Here is a 15586-nt window from a genome sequence, read left to right on the forward strand (position 1 = left end):
CAAATGTTATTTTCTCTCTGGCAGCTTCAAAGTTTGGTGTTTATTTGAAATACTGGATATATGCATTGTTTTGTATTTTATCTCCACGAAATGTATCGAAATCGGCCATTGCAGAATACATAAAGATAAGTGTTTTCTTCTTTTTATTCTTGTCATCTTAAGTAAGTCGTATTTTATAAAAATATATGTGTTGTCCATAATCCATAAAACTTGGTTTTGGAAATAAAAGTCTACTTGCCTATATTTATTTGTCCATAATGTTTTTCTAACCAAAATGTAAAATTTAGAGACTGAAAATATATGTCTGTGCCTGTATAATTATTCTCTTGTCTTATAGAGACATTGTTTCATAGATATGTAGAAGCAGTCATCAGCATGTAATAATCATTAATGTATGAATCAAATAAAGGCTACATTTCTCTGTCCCTCTGTGATATAAGAAAAACATGTTATACAAAAATAATATTTTAATTCCAAATCAAATTAAAGAATAAATAGGACTGCATATGTTCTCGAAACAGAATCAAATGAATAATATATATATATATATATATATATATATATATATAAAATAGTCATCATTCATATTCCAAACAAATTCACTCCAAATACTCAGCAACCTCACATACTCATTAGAAGACTAAAAATCCCGAAGCTCAAAAGTTATTAATACGCTATACTATACTAATAACATAAAAATGTTTAAGGAAATACAATCATTATTGCACTCTCTGACTTTTTATTTACACATAACGCTACATATTGTACACACTGAATAAAATGTTTGCATTAAAAACTTCCAGTATATCATGGCTCTGAACATTTTAAATCCATTAAAACATGGAATAATGGAATGTCCTTCTCACTTCAAAGCACTGTCTCTGCACAGCTGCATTACATCGGAGCGCTTACCGTCAGGGTTGGGAGGGTTACTTTTGAAATGTATTCCATTACAGATTACAGAATACATGCTGTAAAATGTAATTTGTAATGTATTCCCTTGGATTACTCAAGGTCAGTAACGTATTGTAAATAATTTGGATTACTTCTTCAGCACTGGTAGATTTTTTTCACTTGTTTTAACTATAAAAACTCTGCCAGTACAGTAAGACAAAATACACGTTAAAAATGTTAGGTTTATGGACTAGTTTTGGCCACTAGAGGCCCTCATTGTGTTTCATTTCAGTTTCCCGCCATTGTATTATGTGTTATTGTCCTCACCTGTGCCTAATTTTCTGTGAGTGTATTTAAGTTGCTCTGTTCCTCTGTTCTATGCTCAGTGTTTGATATGTTGAGACTGACCTCTCCAGTCTTTTGGTAAATCCCTCTTGTGATTTGTCTCTGGATATTTTTGCTCTGTTTGATTTTCTGACTTTTGCTTTTTGTTGTCCAAATTTTTTCCCTTGAAGTTTTTTTTTGGATTTTTTATTTACCTTTTTGGGAAACACTAATTTCCCCTTTGAGGTTCTAAACCCTCTTTTGCTTTTTGTATTGACTCCTTGGAACTATTTGGAGTTTCTATTTTGGAATTACTTTATCATGTTTTGCATTGACTTTGTGGAACATTTTGGAATCTTCAGTTGGAATTACTTTATCATTTTTTCTATTGACTCTTGGCATGTTTTGAAGTTTCAGTTTGGAATTACTTTATGGATTGTTCTGGAGTTACTTTATGGACTAATTAAAAAGATATTTAGTGTATTCCCTGACTGAGCTCTCATTTCTGCAACTGGGTCCTCCGCCTACTCCTACATTCAGCATTCACAGTCTAGTTCGAACCTTGGTTCTTACAGAAACACTGAGCCACAAAATGGACCCAGCAGATTCATCCAGTTCACAGGATCTTCTCAGGGCAGTTGCCCTTCAGGGGGCCGCCTTAGCCCAGCATGAGACCCTGATGGCTAAACACGATGGCCATGGGAGATTTTTTGGCAACTGCCCGGCACCCCTGATCCAGCCTCAGTCCCTGTGCGTCAGCCAGGGTCACCTAGCCCCAGTCCTGTGGCTGAACCCAGACTACCTCCACCTCAGCACTTCTCAGGAGACCCTAGTGCTCGTAATGGCTTCCTCACTCAGTGTGCCCTTACTTTTGAGTTGCAGCCATCATCCTTTCCCTCTGACAGAGCCAAGATTGCTTATATTATCATCCTCCTCTCTGGAAGAGCCCTGTCCTGGGCCACAGCCGTCTGGGAGGCACGCAGCCCCTTCTGTTCCAGTTATGTCTCATTTGTTGGGGAATTCAGATGAGTATTCAACCATCCTCTCCAAGGCCGAGAAGCCTCGAAGGAGCTTCTTTCCATCAAGCAAGGCAATCGTAGTGTGGCGGAGTATGCCATTCAGTTCCGCACCATCGCAGCAACAAGTGGCTGGGGCCAAGAGGCCCTTATCGTTTGCTTCCAGGACGGTCTCTCAGAGGCCATCCAGGATGAGCTTGCCACCAAAGACCTGCCTGACAGTCTCGAGGTCCTCATAGATGTGGCCATCCGCTTGGACAACTGGCTAAGCGTGAGAGTGTGTAGCCATAAGCTTGTCAGCCCAACCCCTGTATGCCCTTTGACTCAAGACTTCCAAGAACTCTCTGAGCTTATGCAGCTGGGAGGTACCAGAATTTCCCCTGCTGAACATGACCGTCGCATGAGGAAGCGGTGCTGCCTTTACTGTGGCCTATCAGGGCACTTTCGAGCTGCCTGTCCCAAGCTCTTGGGAAAAGCCCCATCCCATGCAGACAGGGGAGGTCTGTGACGGGAGCTTCCCTAACCACTCCCCTCACAAATTTAGGATTATTTCTTCCATTCACACTCTCCTGGTAAGACCATAACCACTCCTTGCAGGCCTGGGTGGATTCAGGTGCGGCTGGAAATTTCATGGATCTTTCCCTGGCTAAGAAGCTCTGTATTTCCTGTGAATCCTTTCCCTTTCCTCTGGCTACTATTGCTCTGGATGGACGACCTTTGGGCCATGGAGAGATAACATATCAAACATTCCCTCTACGCCTTTCCATTTTTCAACACCAGGAGGAGATGGTTTTCCATCTCATTCAGTCCCCAAACTTCCCTGTAGTCCTTGGTTACCCCTAGCTTCTGCAGCATAATCCCCATATCGACTGGTCCACCAACACAGTCCTAGAATGGGGTCCCATTTGTCATGCCACCTGTATTTTTTCGAGTTCCCCTGACACCACTCCCAAGTCCCAAGAACTCCCTGATCTCTCTCGAGATCCCCCTGTATATCACAATCTCCAGGAGGTCTTTAGTAAAAGTAGGGCCACCACGTTACCCCCCCACCATCCCTACGATTGTGCTATTGACCTGCTCCCGGGCACTATACCCCCTAGAGCGGGCAGCCATGGACAGTTACATAAAGGAATTCCTTGCCACAGGATTCATCCGGGATTCCACCTCTCCCGCAGGTGCAGGATTTTTCTTTGTGGGCAAAAAAGATGGTGGTCTTCACCCATGTATTGATAACAGAGGCCTCACTAAGATCACTTTCTGGAGCTGCTACCCATTACCTCTCATGTCCACTGCCTTTGAATTGCTTCAAGGAGCCTCTATCTTCACTAAACTCGACCTGCGCAACGCATACCACCTAGTGCGCATAAGGCAAGAGATGAATAGAAAACAGCATTTAACACCCCCACAGGGCATTATGAATACCAAGTTATGCCATTCGGCCTCACAAACGCCCCTGCTGTGTTTCAGGCATTGATCAGTGATGTCCTTCGGGACATGCTCAACAAATTTGTGTTTGTTTACTTAGTTATTCTTATCTTCTCAGGGTCCTTGCACGAACACAGTGGGCATGTTCAGAAGGTTCTCAGTTGCCTCCTGGATAATCATTTGTTCATCATACCAGAGAAGTGTGAATTTCATGTGTCCACAGTGCAGTTCCTAGGATTCATCATCAGCCCGGGCAACATTCAAATGGATCCTAAGAAAGTCCAGGCCATTGCTGATTGGCCCACCCCCACCTCAGTGAAGGACATTCAACGGTTCCTAGGATTTGCACATTTTTACCGCAAGTTTGTGCGCAACTTTAGTGGTGTAGCAGCTCCTCTTATATCTCTAACAAAGGGTAAAAGTTCCAAATTCACTTGGAGTTCTGAGGCCGAGGATGCATTCCAAGACCTCAAGCACCATTCACCTCTGCCCCCATCCTGACTCTTCCTGAACCAGAAAGGCCTTTTGAGATTGAGGTGGATGCCTTGAATATGGGGTTGGGAGCTATTCTCTCTCAGTGAGGAGAGGACAACAAGCTGTCACAACGTCTAACACCTGCTGAGACAAACTATGATGTGGGAGACCGGGAACTTCTGGCCGTCAAGCTAGCACTTGAAGAATGGAGACACTGGCTTGAGGGAGCTCAACACCCATTTTTAGTCCTCACTGATCAAAAAATTGGAGTATATCCAACAGGCTAAACGGCTTAATCCTCACCAAGTTCGGTGGTCTCTGTTTTTCAACCGTTTCAGTTTACTCTGTCCTACTGCCCAGGCTCCAAGAATCTGAAACCTGACACTCTGTCTCGAGTCTACTCACCCACTAATTGTGAGGATTCCGTGAGGCCCATCATCCCTAGCTCTAAGGTTGTGGCTCCAGTTAGGTGGGAGATTGAAACCACAGTAAGAAAGGCCCAAGCTCAAGAACATGACCCTGGAGGGGGCCTGCTAACTGTTTGTTTGTCCCAAGATCTGTCCATTCTCAGGTCCTCCAGTGGGGTCACAGCTCCTGCCTTACCTGCCATCCTGGTTCTGCACGGACCCTTGAGTTCCTCCTAAGAAAGTTTTGGTAGCCTACCATCAAGGAGGATGTCCGGGCATTTGTGGCTGCATGCCCAACATGTAACCAAGGAAAGGTGCCTCATCAATCTACTCAAGGATTGCTCCATCCACTCTCCATCCCTCGACGGCCCTGGTCTCACCTCTCTATGGACTTTGTTACTGGCCTCCCGTCGTCCCAAGGTAATACTACCATCCTTGTTATAGTTGACAGGTTCTCTAAGGCATCCAGATTTATCCCCTAGCCTAAGCTACCTTCTGCCAAGGAGACTGCAGAGATAATTATTAACCATGTGTTCAGAGTCTTTGGAATTCCACAGGACATTGTCACGGATAGAGGTCCACAGTTCTCCTCTCGTTTCTGGCGTGCCTTCTGCCAGCTGCTAGGGACGTCGGCAAGTTTGTCTTCTGGCTACCACCTGGAGTCCAACGGCCAAACTGAGAGGTTGAACCAGGATCTAGAGACCACTCTGAGGTGTATGGCTGCGAATAATCCTAGCACCTGGGCATCCTTCATCATGTGGGATGAGTATGCTCATAACACTCTGTTCATCTGCTACTGGGATGTCTCCATTTGAGTGCCAGTTTGGATTCGTCCCCCCACTGTTCCCAGATCAAGAGCAGGAAGTTGGGGTTCCTTCGGCACGATTCTTTGTTCGGCACTGCCACCTAACCTGGAGGAAGGCTTGGCACACACTTCTCCAGGTGTCTCAGCAGTATCAGCGCCAGGCCAATCATCATCGCTGACCAGCAGCTACCTTGCACCCGGGCCAACGGGTGTGGCTTTCGACAAAGAACCTGCCTTTGCGAGTGGAGTCCTGCAAACTGGCCCAGCATTACATTGGCCCATTTCGTATTGCAAGGAAAGTAAACCCTGTTACTTACCGTCTATATTTGCCCAGGTCTCTAAGAATTCATCCCACTTTCCATGTTTCCTTGTTAAAGCCTGTTGTATCTTCTCCTTTTGTTCCCGCAGTCAAACCTCCCCCTCCGCCTCGCATTATCGGAGGTCAGCCAGCGTACACGGTCCATTGGATTCTGGACTCTCGACGAGTACGGAGGTCTCTTCAGTATCTGGTGGACTGGGCAGGCTATGGTCCAAAGGAGCGCCCCGGATTCCTTCCCGGGACATCCTGGACCCGGAGTTAATCAGGGAGTTTCATGCCCGTTGCCCTGATCATCCTGGAAGAAACGTCAAGAGCCGTTCCTAGAGGAGGGGGTCCTGTTAGGTTTATGGACTAGTTTTGGCCACTAGAGGCCCTCACTGTGTTTCATTTCAGTTTCCCGCCATTGTGTTATGTGATATTGTCCTCACCTGTGCCTAATTTTCTGTGAGTGTATTTAAGTTGCTCTGTTCCTCTGTTCTATGCTCTGTGTTTGATATGTTGAGACTGACCTCTCCAGTCTTTTGGTAAATCCAAAAAAAAAGTTTTTTTTTTTGGATTTTTTATTTACCTTTTTGGGAAACACTAATTTCCCCTTTGAGGTTCTAAACCCTCTTTTGCTTTTTGTATTGACTCCTTGGAACTATTTGGAGTTTCTGTTTTGGAATTACTTTATCATGTTTTGCATTGACTTTGTGGAACATTTTGGAATCTTCTGTTGGAATTACTTTATCATTTTTTCTATTGACTCTTGGCATGTTTTGAAGTTTCAGTTTGGAATTGCTTTATGGATTGTTCTGGAGTTACTTTCTGGACTAATTAAAAAGACATTTAGTGTATTCCCTGACTGAGCTCTCATTTCTGCAACTGGGTCCTCCGCCTTCTCCTACATTCAGCACTCACAGTCTAGTTCGAACCTTGGTCCTTACAAAAAATACATTCTCTGAAAAACCTAAATATCTTATGCAGTGTTGTATCTAAAACAAAATAAATCAAACTGATCTTTTTTTATTTAAGGATTTTTAGATATTTTTACAGGAAAACAATAAAAAATGTTTTTATCAAGAATAAGATTTTTGCCCTAATGTCAAAGTTCTTACTAGAGAAAAAGAAATTATGATCCAACATGAATTTTCTTGATGAAAAAATAGGATCATGCCTGATAACATGTGCATGTAAAATGACTAGAAATAGCATTTTAGCTTAGCGTAAAGCTGACAATTTACACAAGGTTTATTTCTATTTCTTCTGCTCCAAACTTACTTCAGACTTACTTCTCTGTCTGCTCGTATGAATGTAACACATCATAAGAAAGTGTTTCACTGCTGTTTAAATGCACTTTGGATCGCATAATTAAATGAAACAAATGACAATAAAATGCAAAGTAATCTCTTCAGTAATCAAAATACTTTTTGAATGTAACTGTATTCTAATTACCAATGATTTAAATTGTAACTGTAGTGGAATACAGTTACTTATATTTTGTATTTTAAATACATATTCCCATTACATGTATTCCGTTACTCCCCAACCCTGCTTACCGTTATGTTTATTTATTAATACATTAATAAGAAATCCAAATAAATAAAGATGCACTGTTTAAGTGTGTGACAATTATGGTTTATTTAAACTGTAAAGGTGAAACATTAATTAAAACTGTCGCGTCAGATGTGAAAGGGGAGGAGAATTTAAGGGTGGGTCAGGTGCTTCGACCAAAAAGTCTTCAGCATAGGATGCACCTGTGCTTTCTCGCTCAAGCGTCCTCGGTAAGCTTCCTCCATCCTCAATCCTTGCCTCATTGCAGTGCATTTAGATAATTCATACGTCCTTAATAATGGCGGACTTTGATCGGTTTTCGGGTCACAAGCTCGAGGACGGAAGAGCGAGGAAACAATGATGCACAATTTAAGAAATGAGAAGCACCCTGGGTCTCCAATGCTGCTAAGGCAACACACTTCAGGTTGCGCCACAGGCAGTGGCGGGCCATGCATTAAAAGTCTAGGCCTTCAGTGTGATTCATGCAATTAAGAAAACACAGTTTCTTAATGAATAACACACCCTATGCCTTTGGGCATCACATATTATATCGCAGCTAACTAATAATACCAATTGACATTTTAAAAACATGTCCACGCACGAAAGCCAGAACTTGAAACGACACTTAATGCTCAAGCAAGCCTAATTTTAACTGCAGCATGACTGTTTTGTGAAATGAAAGTCTCCTGAACAGACATTCAAAAATCATAATTCTTCATATGAATCTACCAAGAAAGTCTATAATACCTGGAAAAATCTATCTAATAATATTTGTGATTTAAATGTTGCTTGCAATAAATTTCATTTCATCAGGGTACATGGTTATGCTGTGTTCCATTCAAGTTGGATAAGGGATATTCCTACTTGATATCTCCGACAATAAATGCATTCCATTCCCTGATATTCGGAAGATGACGTTTAAGAAAACAAAACTGCAACGCTCCCGTTAGCTTAGCAGGGGTTTGACTCTCATTAGAGATGTCTCCTAGCAACCCAACTGATAAACAATGCTGCAGCGCTAGCATTTGTGCTTCAGATGAACGATTATCAAAAGAGGTTATAATGTTTTATACACCTGTTTCTGCAAGCATTTGTTAAACAAGCTTTAATATAATTTTTATCGATATTACTTAATAAAGTGAATGTTTATCACTTACTTTGTATATCTCCCTGAGTGACGACATGTTTGTGTGACATCATGCCCCTGCATCTCGTTGAGAATTTCTGCACGAGCCTACAAGTTGTAATTCTGACTTCAAGATGCATTCATTGCACTTTTCCTAGTAGGAAGTTGCACTACTTTTCAAAACTTGATCCGACACTGAATGCTCAAGCAGCCTAATTTACACTTAGAAAACTCCTGATGTTGCTATAACAATGCAAATAGCACTTACCAATTTACTTGAAGTGAAAATCAGCCCTCCTTTCCTGTTTAATAAATTAAGCAATCACACGGTCATGCAGAACATCTCACGTTTGTAAATCCATAAGGATCTCTTTCTCAATGGTGATAGCGGCAGTAATGACAGTCGACTTGTCAGCAAGATCTCGTGCTCTTCGCTTTCAAATTCCGTCACTTAAAACGTGATTGCATCACTCAAGGTCAGCTTGAAGGCCTGGACCGGGACATATCCTAAAGTTCACACCCACCAAGAACAAACAGACCAGTCTGACTGGCTGATGAATCTGACGATCTGACTTTAGTTGCTCATTCATTTGCACTGTTGAGGGATTCTGTGGAAATTCTGAAGGCCTGACGGGGTGGAGCTCAAACTCACGTGCTGCTTGGGCATGCGATTTGTAAAACAGTTGTCACACTTCGCTTATAAGCATCAAGGAATAAATTCTGACTGGATAAACTTTTTGTTTTTCTCTATTTGTTTGTAGATTAATTAAGAGTGGAAAGCAATTAAAAATACATAGGCAAAAAGGTGATTGAGAATGAAAGGATGAAAAATATTTATTTATTTGGCATGTTAGGCCAGCAGAGAAGGCTTTGCTGGCCCTGAGAATTAGCCACTGGCCACAGGGGACGGTAGACATGCTGGAATATGCCGCTTGTCAGTGAGCCGGCATTTGTGGCCGATCTTAGGGTACCAGAACTCTCGGAAACAACGTGCCGATTTCCGGTATGATCATGTTGTAATAACACAATATACAGTATATAGACACCCAGTGAATCACTCATTCTTTTGTTCAGGAAGAAGAATGTATTTGGATTGAATCTAGATGGATAAATGTATGGACGGACGGACGGACGGACAGATAGATAGATAGATAGATAGATAGATAGATAGATAGATAGATAGATAGATAGATAGATGGATGCATGGATGGATGGATGGATGGACGGATGGATGTTATAAACAGTTGTGATTTTCATATATGGCTGATTGACAAATTAGGTTGTCCCAGGAGATAAAAAGAAATTAGGAATCTAGTTTGAAAATCTAATTTAGAAATTAAATTTTAGTGTCCATGTTGGTTTCACACATAATAATTAAAAAAATTATAACATTTTCTACAAATAAATAAATAAATAATTAATCATATTAATAATAATTTAATGACTTTAACCTGAAACATTATGTTGTGTAACCATCAAGTAAAAGGTATTACATTCCTGCACCTTGAATACATTTCTGTTCGCAACTTAATCATAAATTTCAACAAAGTTTTCAAACATATTATTCAAGGTATTTTTTTATACATGAATACATTTTTATCATGAATTTGAGTCAAGAATATCAATACGTTTTCTCAGGGTTACACCAAATGACCTGAACATACTGTAATGTGCCTTTTCATAAAAATGTCCAAAATTGTATCGATTTAGTGATACTAGGGGTTGCCCTTGGGAGCCCCAAACACCTCAGATCTTTGAGAAAAGGCCAATGAGAATTGGCGAGTGGAATTTGCATGCCACTTCCCCAGGCATACGGGTATAAAAGGAGCTGGCTCGCAACCACTTATTCAGGTTTTGTGCTGAGGAGCCGAGACAGGGTCCCGGCCATTTCAGCGGGTAGTACAGCGTTGCGGCAGGGGGTACACAACGTCTCGTTTCCTCCATCAAGGAACGGAGGTTACGATGGTAACCGAGACGTTCCCCTTCTATCACTCACTCAACGTTGTATCGATGTAGTGACACTAGGGGTCCCTATATGAAATGCCACAACTAGCTGAACCGTGTTACGTGGACTGCCCGTGCAGGTGCAAGCAAGCTGCTGCATGCATAGTAGCAGGTGCACCGGTCTGCACGTAGCCTCCCCCAATGCCTCAAAAAACATTGTATAGTTCCCCACATCCCTAGTGTGGGGAAGAGACGTATCTAGTATGGAAGCAGGCTGCGCCAGCCTTGGCCTTTTCTCTCTAAGTTTTCTCTCCACAGAGTATTCAGTTATTCAGCTGGGGCCATTTTAACGCTCAATATATGCGCCGGGGAAGGTGTTCTTTTCCTATCCTATTCTTTCAGGGGGAAAAGACCCCGCGGAGACCACATCCTGCCTGGAGGGGAGGTAACATGTGGCAAGCACGTCATGTGGGCTCAGAGCCACACATGGAAGAGGCGCGGTGGAAGGTCCTGCCTGAAAGGGGAGGAGCTCTACAAATATGGCGACCGGGACAGAGAGGGCTCTGTCGAAGGGAGACGCAGGTCTGCAGACAGGGAGACCATACTGTGGGAAAAAACATCACAGGGGGTTACCAGAGTAACCGGCACCTGTGGAGCACCTACCTCAGTAAGGGCATATTAGCACACATAATGGTTCCAGCTGTGAATTCCTCCACTGAATTCGCAAGCCACAGGGCTAGGGATGAAGGACATCCAGGGTTCACGGGTTCGTGAACTCGCGTGGGAAAAGAAGCGCACATCTTCGCCTCTTGGAGGAGAAAGGCGCTATACGCAAGCGATACACCCGGCCACCTGTCCGTATTCCCGAACGGACAGAACACGGGACGAAACCGGCTCAACCCGGAGATTGTAAAATCTTGCAAAGGTATTGGGTGTCACCCAGCCCGCTGCCCTGCAGATGTCTGTTAGAAAGGTGCCATGGGCCAGTGCCCACGAGGATGCCAGACTCCTTGTGGAGTGTGCTCGTATTCCCGAAGGAGCAGGCACGGCCCGGGCCTGGTATGCCATAGCGATGGCATCCACGATCCAGTGGGCAAGCCTCTGTTTGGAGACAGCATTCCCTTTCCGCTGTCCGCCAAAGCAGACAAAGAACTGCTCAGAGTGTCTAAAGCTCTGCGTGCAATCCAAGTAGATGCGCAAAGTACGCACCGGACACAGCAACGACAGGGCTGGGTCTGCCTCCTCCTGGGGCAGCGCTTGCAGGTTCACTGCCTGATCCCTGAAGGGGATCACCTGAACTCCAGGCAGGTATCGCTGACAGAGAACGTTTGCAGGTCCCCAACCCTTTTGATGGAGGTGTGCGCAATCAGGAGTGCCGTCTTCAAGGAGAGGGCTTTCAACTTGACTGACTCTAGCGGCTCAAAGGGGGCTCCGCGAAGGCCCAGGGGGACCACGGAGAGATCCCAAGAGGGGAACAGGCGTGGCCTAGGAGGATTCAGCCTCCGAGCGCCTCTCAGGAACCTGATGATCAGGTCGTGCTTCCCTAAGGACTTACCGTCCACTGTATCATGGTGTGCTGCTATGGTGGCCACATACACCTTCAAGGTGGAGGGGGACAGCCATTCCTCCAGCCTCTCCAGCAGGAAGGAAAGCACTGACCCGACTGCACATCTCTGAGGGTCTTCAGCTTGGGAAGAACACCAATTCGCGAACCGACGCCACTTCAGGGTATAAAGCTGCCTCGTGGAGGGAGCTCTGGCCTGAGTGGTCATGTCTACCACTGCTGGTGGTACGCCAGATGGTGCCCCGTCCCTGAGAAAGAAGGTCCTTCCTCAGGGGAATTCGCCAGGGAGGGGCTAGGCGAGGAGCGTGAGGTCTGAAAACCAAGTCTGGGTGGGCCAATACAGGGCCACGAGGGTGACCTGCTTCTCATCCTCCATGACTCTGCACAGGGTCTGTGCAAGTAGGCTCACTGAAAATATACTCTTTAGCAGGAATATACACTCTTTTAGCATTGTCGAAGCACCCAGGGGCGAAATCTGCACTCGTTGTGTAGAAGGAGAGAAAGCCGCTGGAATTGCGTCGTATATCCAACAACATACGCTTCTTAAGAGTTGAATGGAACACCAGTAGTATTCAGCTCGCTGATAGTACAACCTCTCGGCTCCGAAGGACAAATCTGAATGAGTGGTTGCGAGCCAGCTCCTTTTATACCTGTATGTCCGGGGGTGTGGCATGCAAATTCCACTCGCCAATTCTCATTGGCCTTTTCTCAAAGATCTGAGGTGTTTGGGGCTCCCAAGGGCAACCCCTAGTGTCACTACATCATGTCTTGTTACCTCCATCAGGGAACGGAGGTTACGGCAGTAACAGAGACTTTTCATGTTTGTTTGTTTTTTGTTTTGGTGTCACATGACAGCAAAATGGCAACCTATGTGTTGGTTACACCACATTACTTTGATTTTTTACTTAAGTTTCATCATATTTTAAAACAAAATTGTTTCACTGCTTTTTTCCTTTTTTATTTATTTATTTTAAGAAACAATAAAAAAAGATTATTCTGCACTCCTCTTGCTAATATTTTTGTTTTAAAGAATTTCAGCTTTTAATGAGACTTTGATAAATTTTTTATCCTGTCTCCAGAGGGTTACAGCACATGACATAAAGAAAAAATGTCAGAAAAAAAGACAGCAGAAGGAGAAAATGGACGCCATGCAAGGAGCAGACGTGTGAGCGACGAGCTCTGCACACTTTGCTGAATTTGTGACTATTCTCATGTTATAATCTGGTGAAATTTGATACACCCAGTTACACATTTGTCCTTTGTTGCAAAACATGGCAAAGAAGTCAAAATCCTCGGGCTCTGGAGACATTAAAAGACACTTACATGTTCAGGATGAAAGCCCCAACAGGCCTACAGACTGGGGACTCGATTTAGATGGCGCGGCGAGAGAGGAGATCCAGCTTCAGTTGTCCAGCATGTCGGTGATGTTGACGAAGATTCTTGCTGACTTGGAGGATCTCGCTGTAATACGTCGATCGATCACGGCGATGGAAATAAAATTCTCTGAGTTAGGTACAAGAGTGTCTGATGTTGAAAAATGAATCGATTTTCTGGAATCTTCGGAGAGGGAATTATCCGCTAATCCGCCCGCAACCAAAGTTGATTTGGAACATCTCCTTGATAAGCTCAAAGATCTTGAGAATAGAAACCGCAGGAATAACGTTCGAATTGTTGGAATTCCTGAGCATGAGGAGGGCAGAGATATGGTGAAATTCCTGGACGAGCTTTTCCCGAGTCTGCTCGACATAACAGGCCACAAGCTGGAAATCGAGCGAGCTCACAGAGTGCCAGCTCACAGATCTGCTGAGGGAGATAGGCCCAGATCGATTCTGGCCAGATTTCTGAGATCATCCGATAAAGATCTTGTGTTGCGCCAGGCGAGGAGCAAAGGGAAGCTTTCTTGGAAGAACCATAATGTTTTCTTGTTCCCAGACTTTGCGAGTTCGACAAGAGAGAAACGTGATCGGTTCAAGGAATGTAAGAAACTCTTACATCAGAAAAAAATCTTGTTTGCTCTGATGTTTCCTGCCAAACTGAGAATAGAAACGAAAAATGGTCGGAAAGTATTCACATGTCCAAATCTGGCAATGTCTTTTATAGAATCAATGGCTGAGTAAACCATTGGATGTTTCTCATGTGAGTGGGCCTGACTCGCTGTACCTAACTCTTGAGGAAGCTGGATGAAATTTTGGGTTTTTTGCGTTGGCTCCGCCGTGCGGCTGGAGCTTGTTTTGTGAATAACACTTTTCCTTAAAGAAACTTTTGCATTGATGGAAGATTACATTTGCATTGAAGTTCCCGGCCAGTTGAGAGTGGACACTACGGATGACCGCAAAATATTTACATGCTCACACAAAGGATGTCTTTTATAAAGCTGATGGATTATGTAAGTCATGGTATATACTTTTATGCAGCCTCCGAGTGAATTGACTTGACCATCCGGGGAACCGGGATGCCGGTTTTGTTTCTTTTTGTATTGGTTCCGCCTAGCGGCTGGAGCATGTTCTGCTGAATAACACTCATTTGGAACAGCTGTAGATTAATCTGTTTGTTCTTCGTGCTTATTCCTCCTGCTGGCTGTAGTTTTTTTGTTTTTTTGTTTTACGGGACATTGAATGATTACGTCATCCGCTGAACTCATAACAGCCGGCTCACTGAACATTTGTTTGTCTGTCCGAGGAATCTGAATGGTCTTATATCAGCTGGAATTTGTTTTGTGGAAGATCACATCCTTGAGATAGTTCTGTGAATGAATCTACACATTTTTTGTGTTCATTCTTCCTATTAACTGGGTTTATTTCACAAAGTATTTTCTGTTATGGAATTTTGCCTCACAAATTTGTGAGGCAAAATTGAGCAATCCGATGGCAAAGTTGTCGTGGGGGCTCGTGGGCATTCATGGACCTTTTGAGTTTAGAGGGATTGACGCCGGTTGGTGCTGTCGTGCGCGGGGTTAATGCGCACGTTTTTCTTTTTTCTGTTTGTTTTGTTCCAGGGGATGTTCGGGGGTTGATTGTTTCACTAATGGGGAATGTGGTCTTCATAATTTTGTTTTTCACACACAATTTTTTATTTTTATTATATCAATATGTAAAATGTTACTATAGTGTACTATCTCTCTCCACATGGAATGTAAATGGATTGGGGAACCCCATAAAAAGAAGGAAGGTTATTACTTTTCTTAAACGTAAGAAAAATGATATAGTGTTTCTTCAAGAAACACATCTCTCCCTGCAGGAAGCTGAAAAATTTGGGAAGATATGGGGTGGACATGTTTTCTTTAGTGTTGGCTCAAGTAAGAGCAAGGGAGTCATTATATTGATTAATAAACATTTACAATTCAAATTTCTCAAACAGATTAAAGATAAATTAGGAAGAGTCATTATTGTTTTAGCTGAAATTCAGGGGCAAAGTCTGATTTTGGCTAATATTTACGCACCTAACGTTGATGATCAGGGCTTTTTTATAGATCTTGAAGGGATGTTGCAAACCGCTGGCACCCCTCATGATATAATATTGGGAGGAGACTTTAATCTTTTGATGGATTCAGTCCTTGATCATAGTGAAGCTAAAGTGTGTAAACCTCCTAGAGCAACACTGACGCTTCACAGGATGTGTAAAAAATCTTGGTCTTTTGGATATTTGGAGACTTTTGAACCCATCCAGTAGGGACTATACATTTTTTTCATCAGTCCATAAGATTTATTCTAGAATAGATTTTTTTTTTATATCCAAATCCCTTATTTCATCTGTTG

The sequence above is a fragment of the Myxocyprinus asiaticus genome, chromosome 27 (assembly GCF_019703515.2).
Source record: "Myxocyprinus asiaticus isolate MX2 ecotype Aquarium Trade chromosome 27, UBuf_Myxa_2, whole genome shotgun sequence".
In the NCBI taxonomy this organism is placed as follows: Eukaryota; Metazoa; Chordata; class Actinopteri; order Cypriniformes; family Catostomidae; genus Myxocyprinus; species Myxocyprinus asiaticus.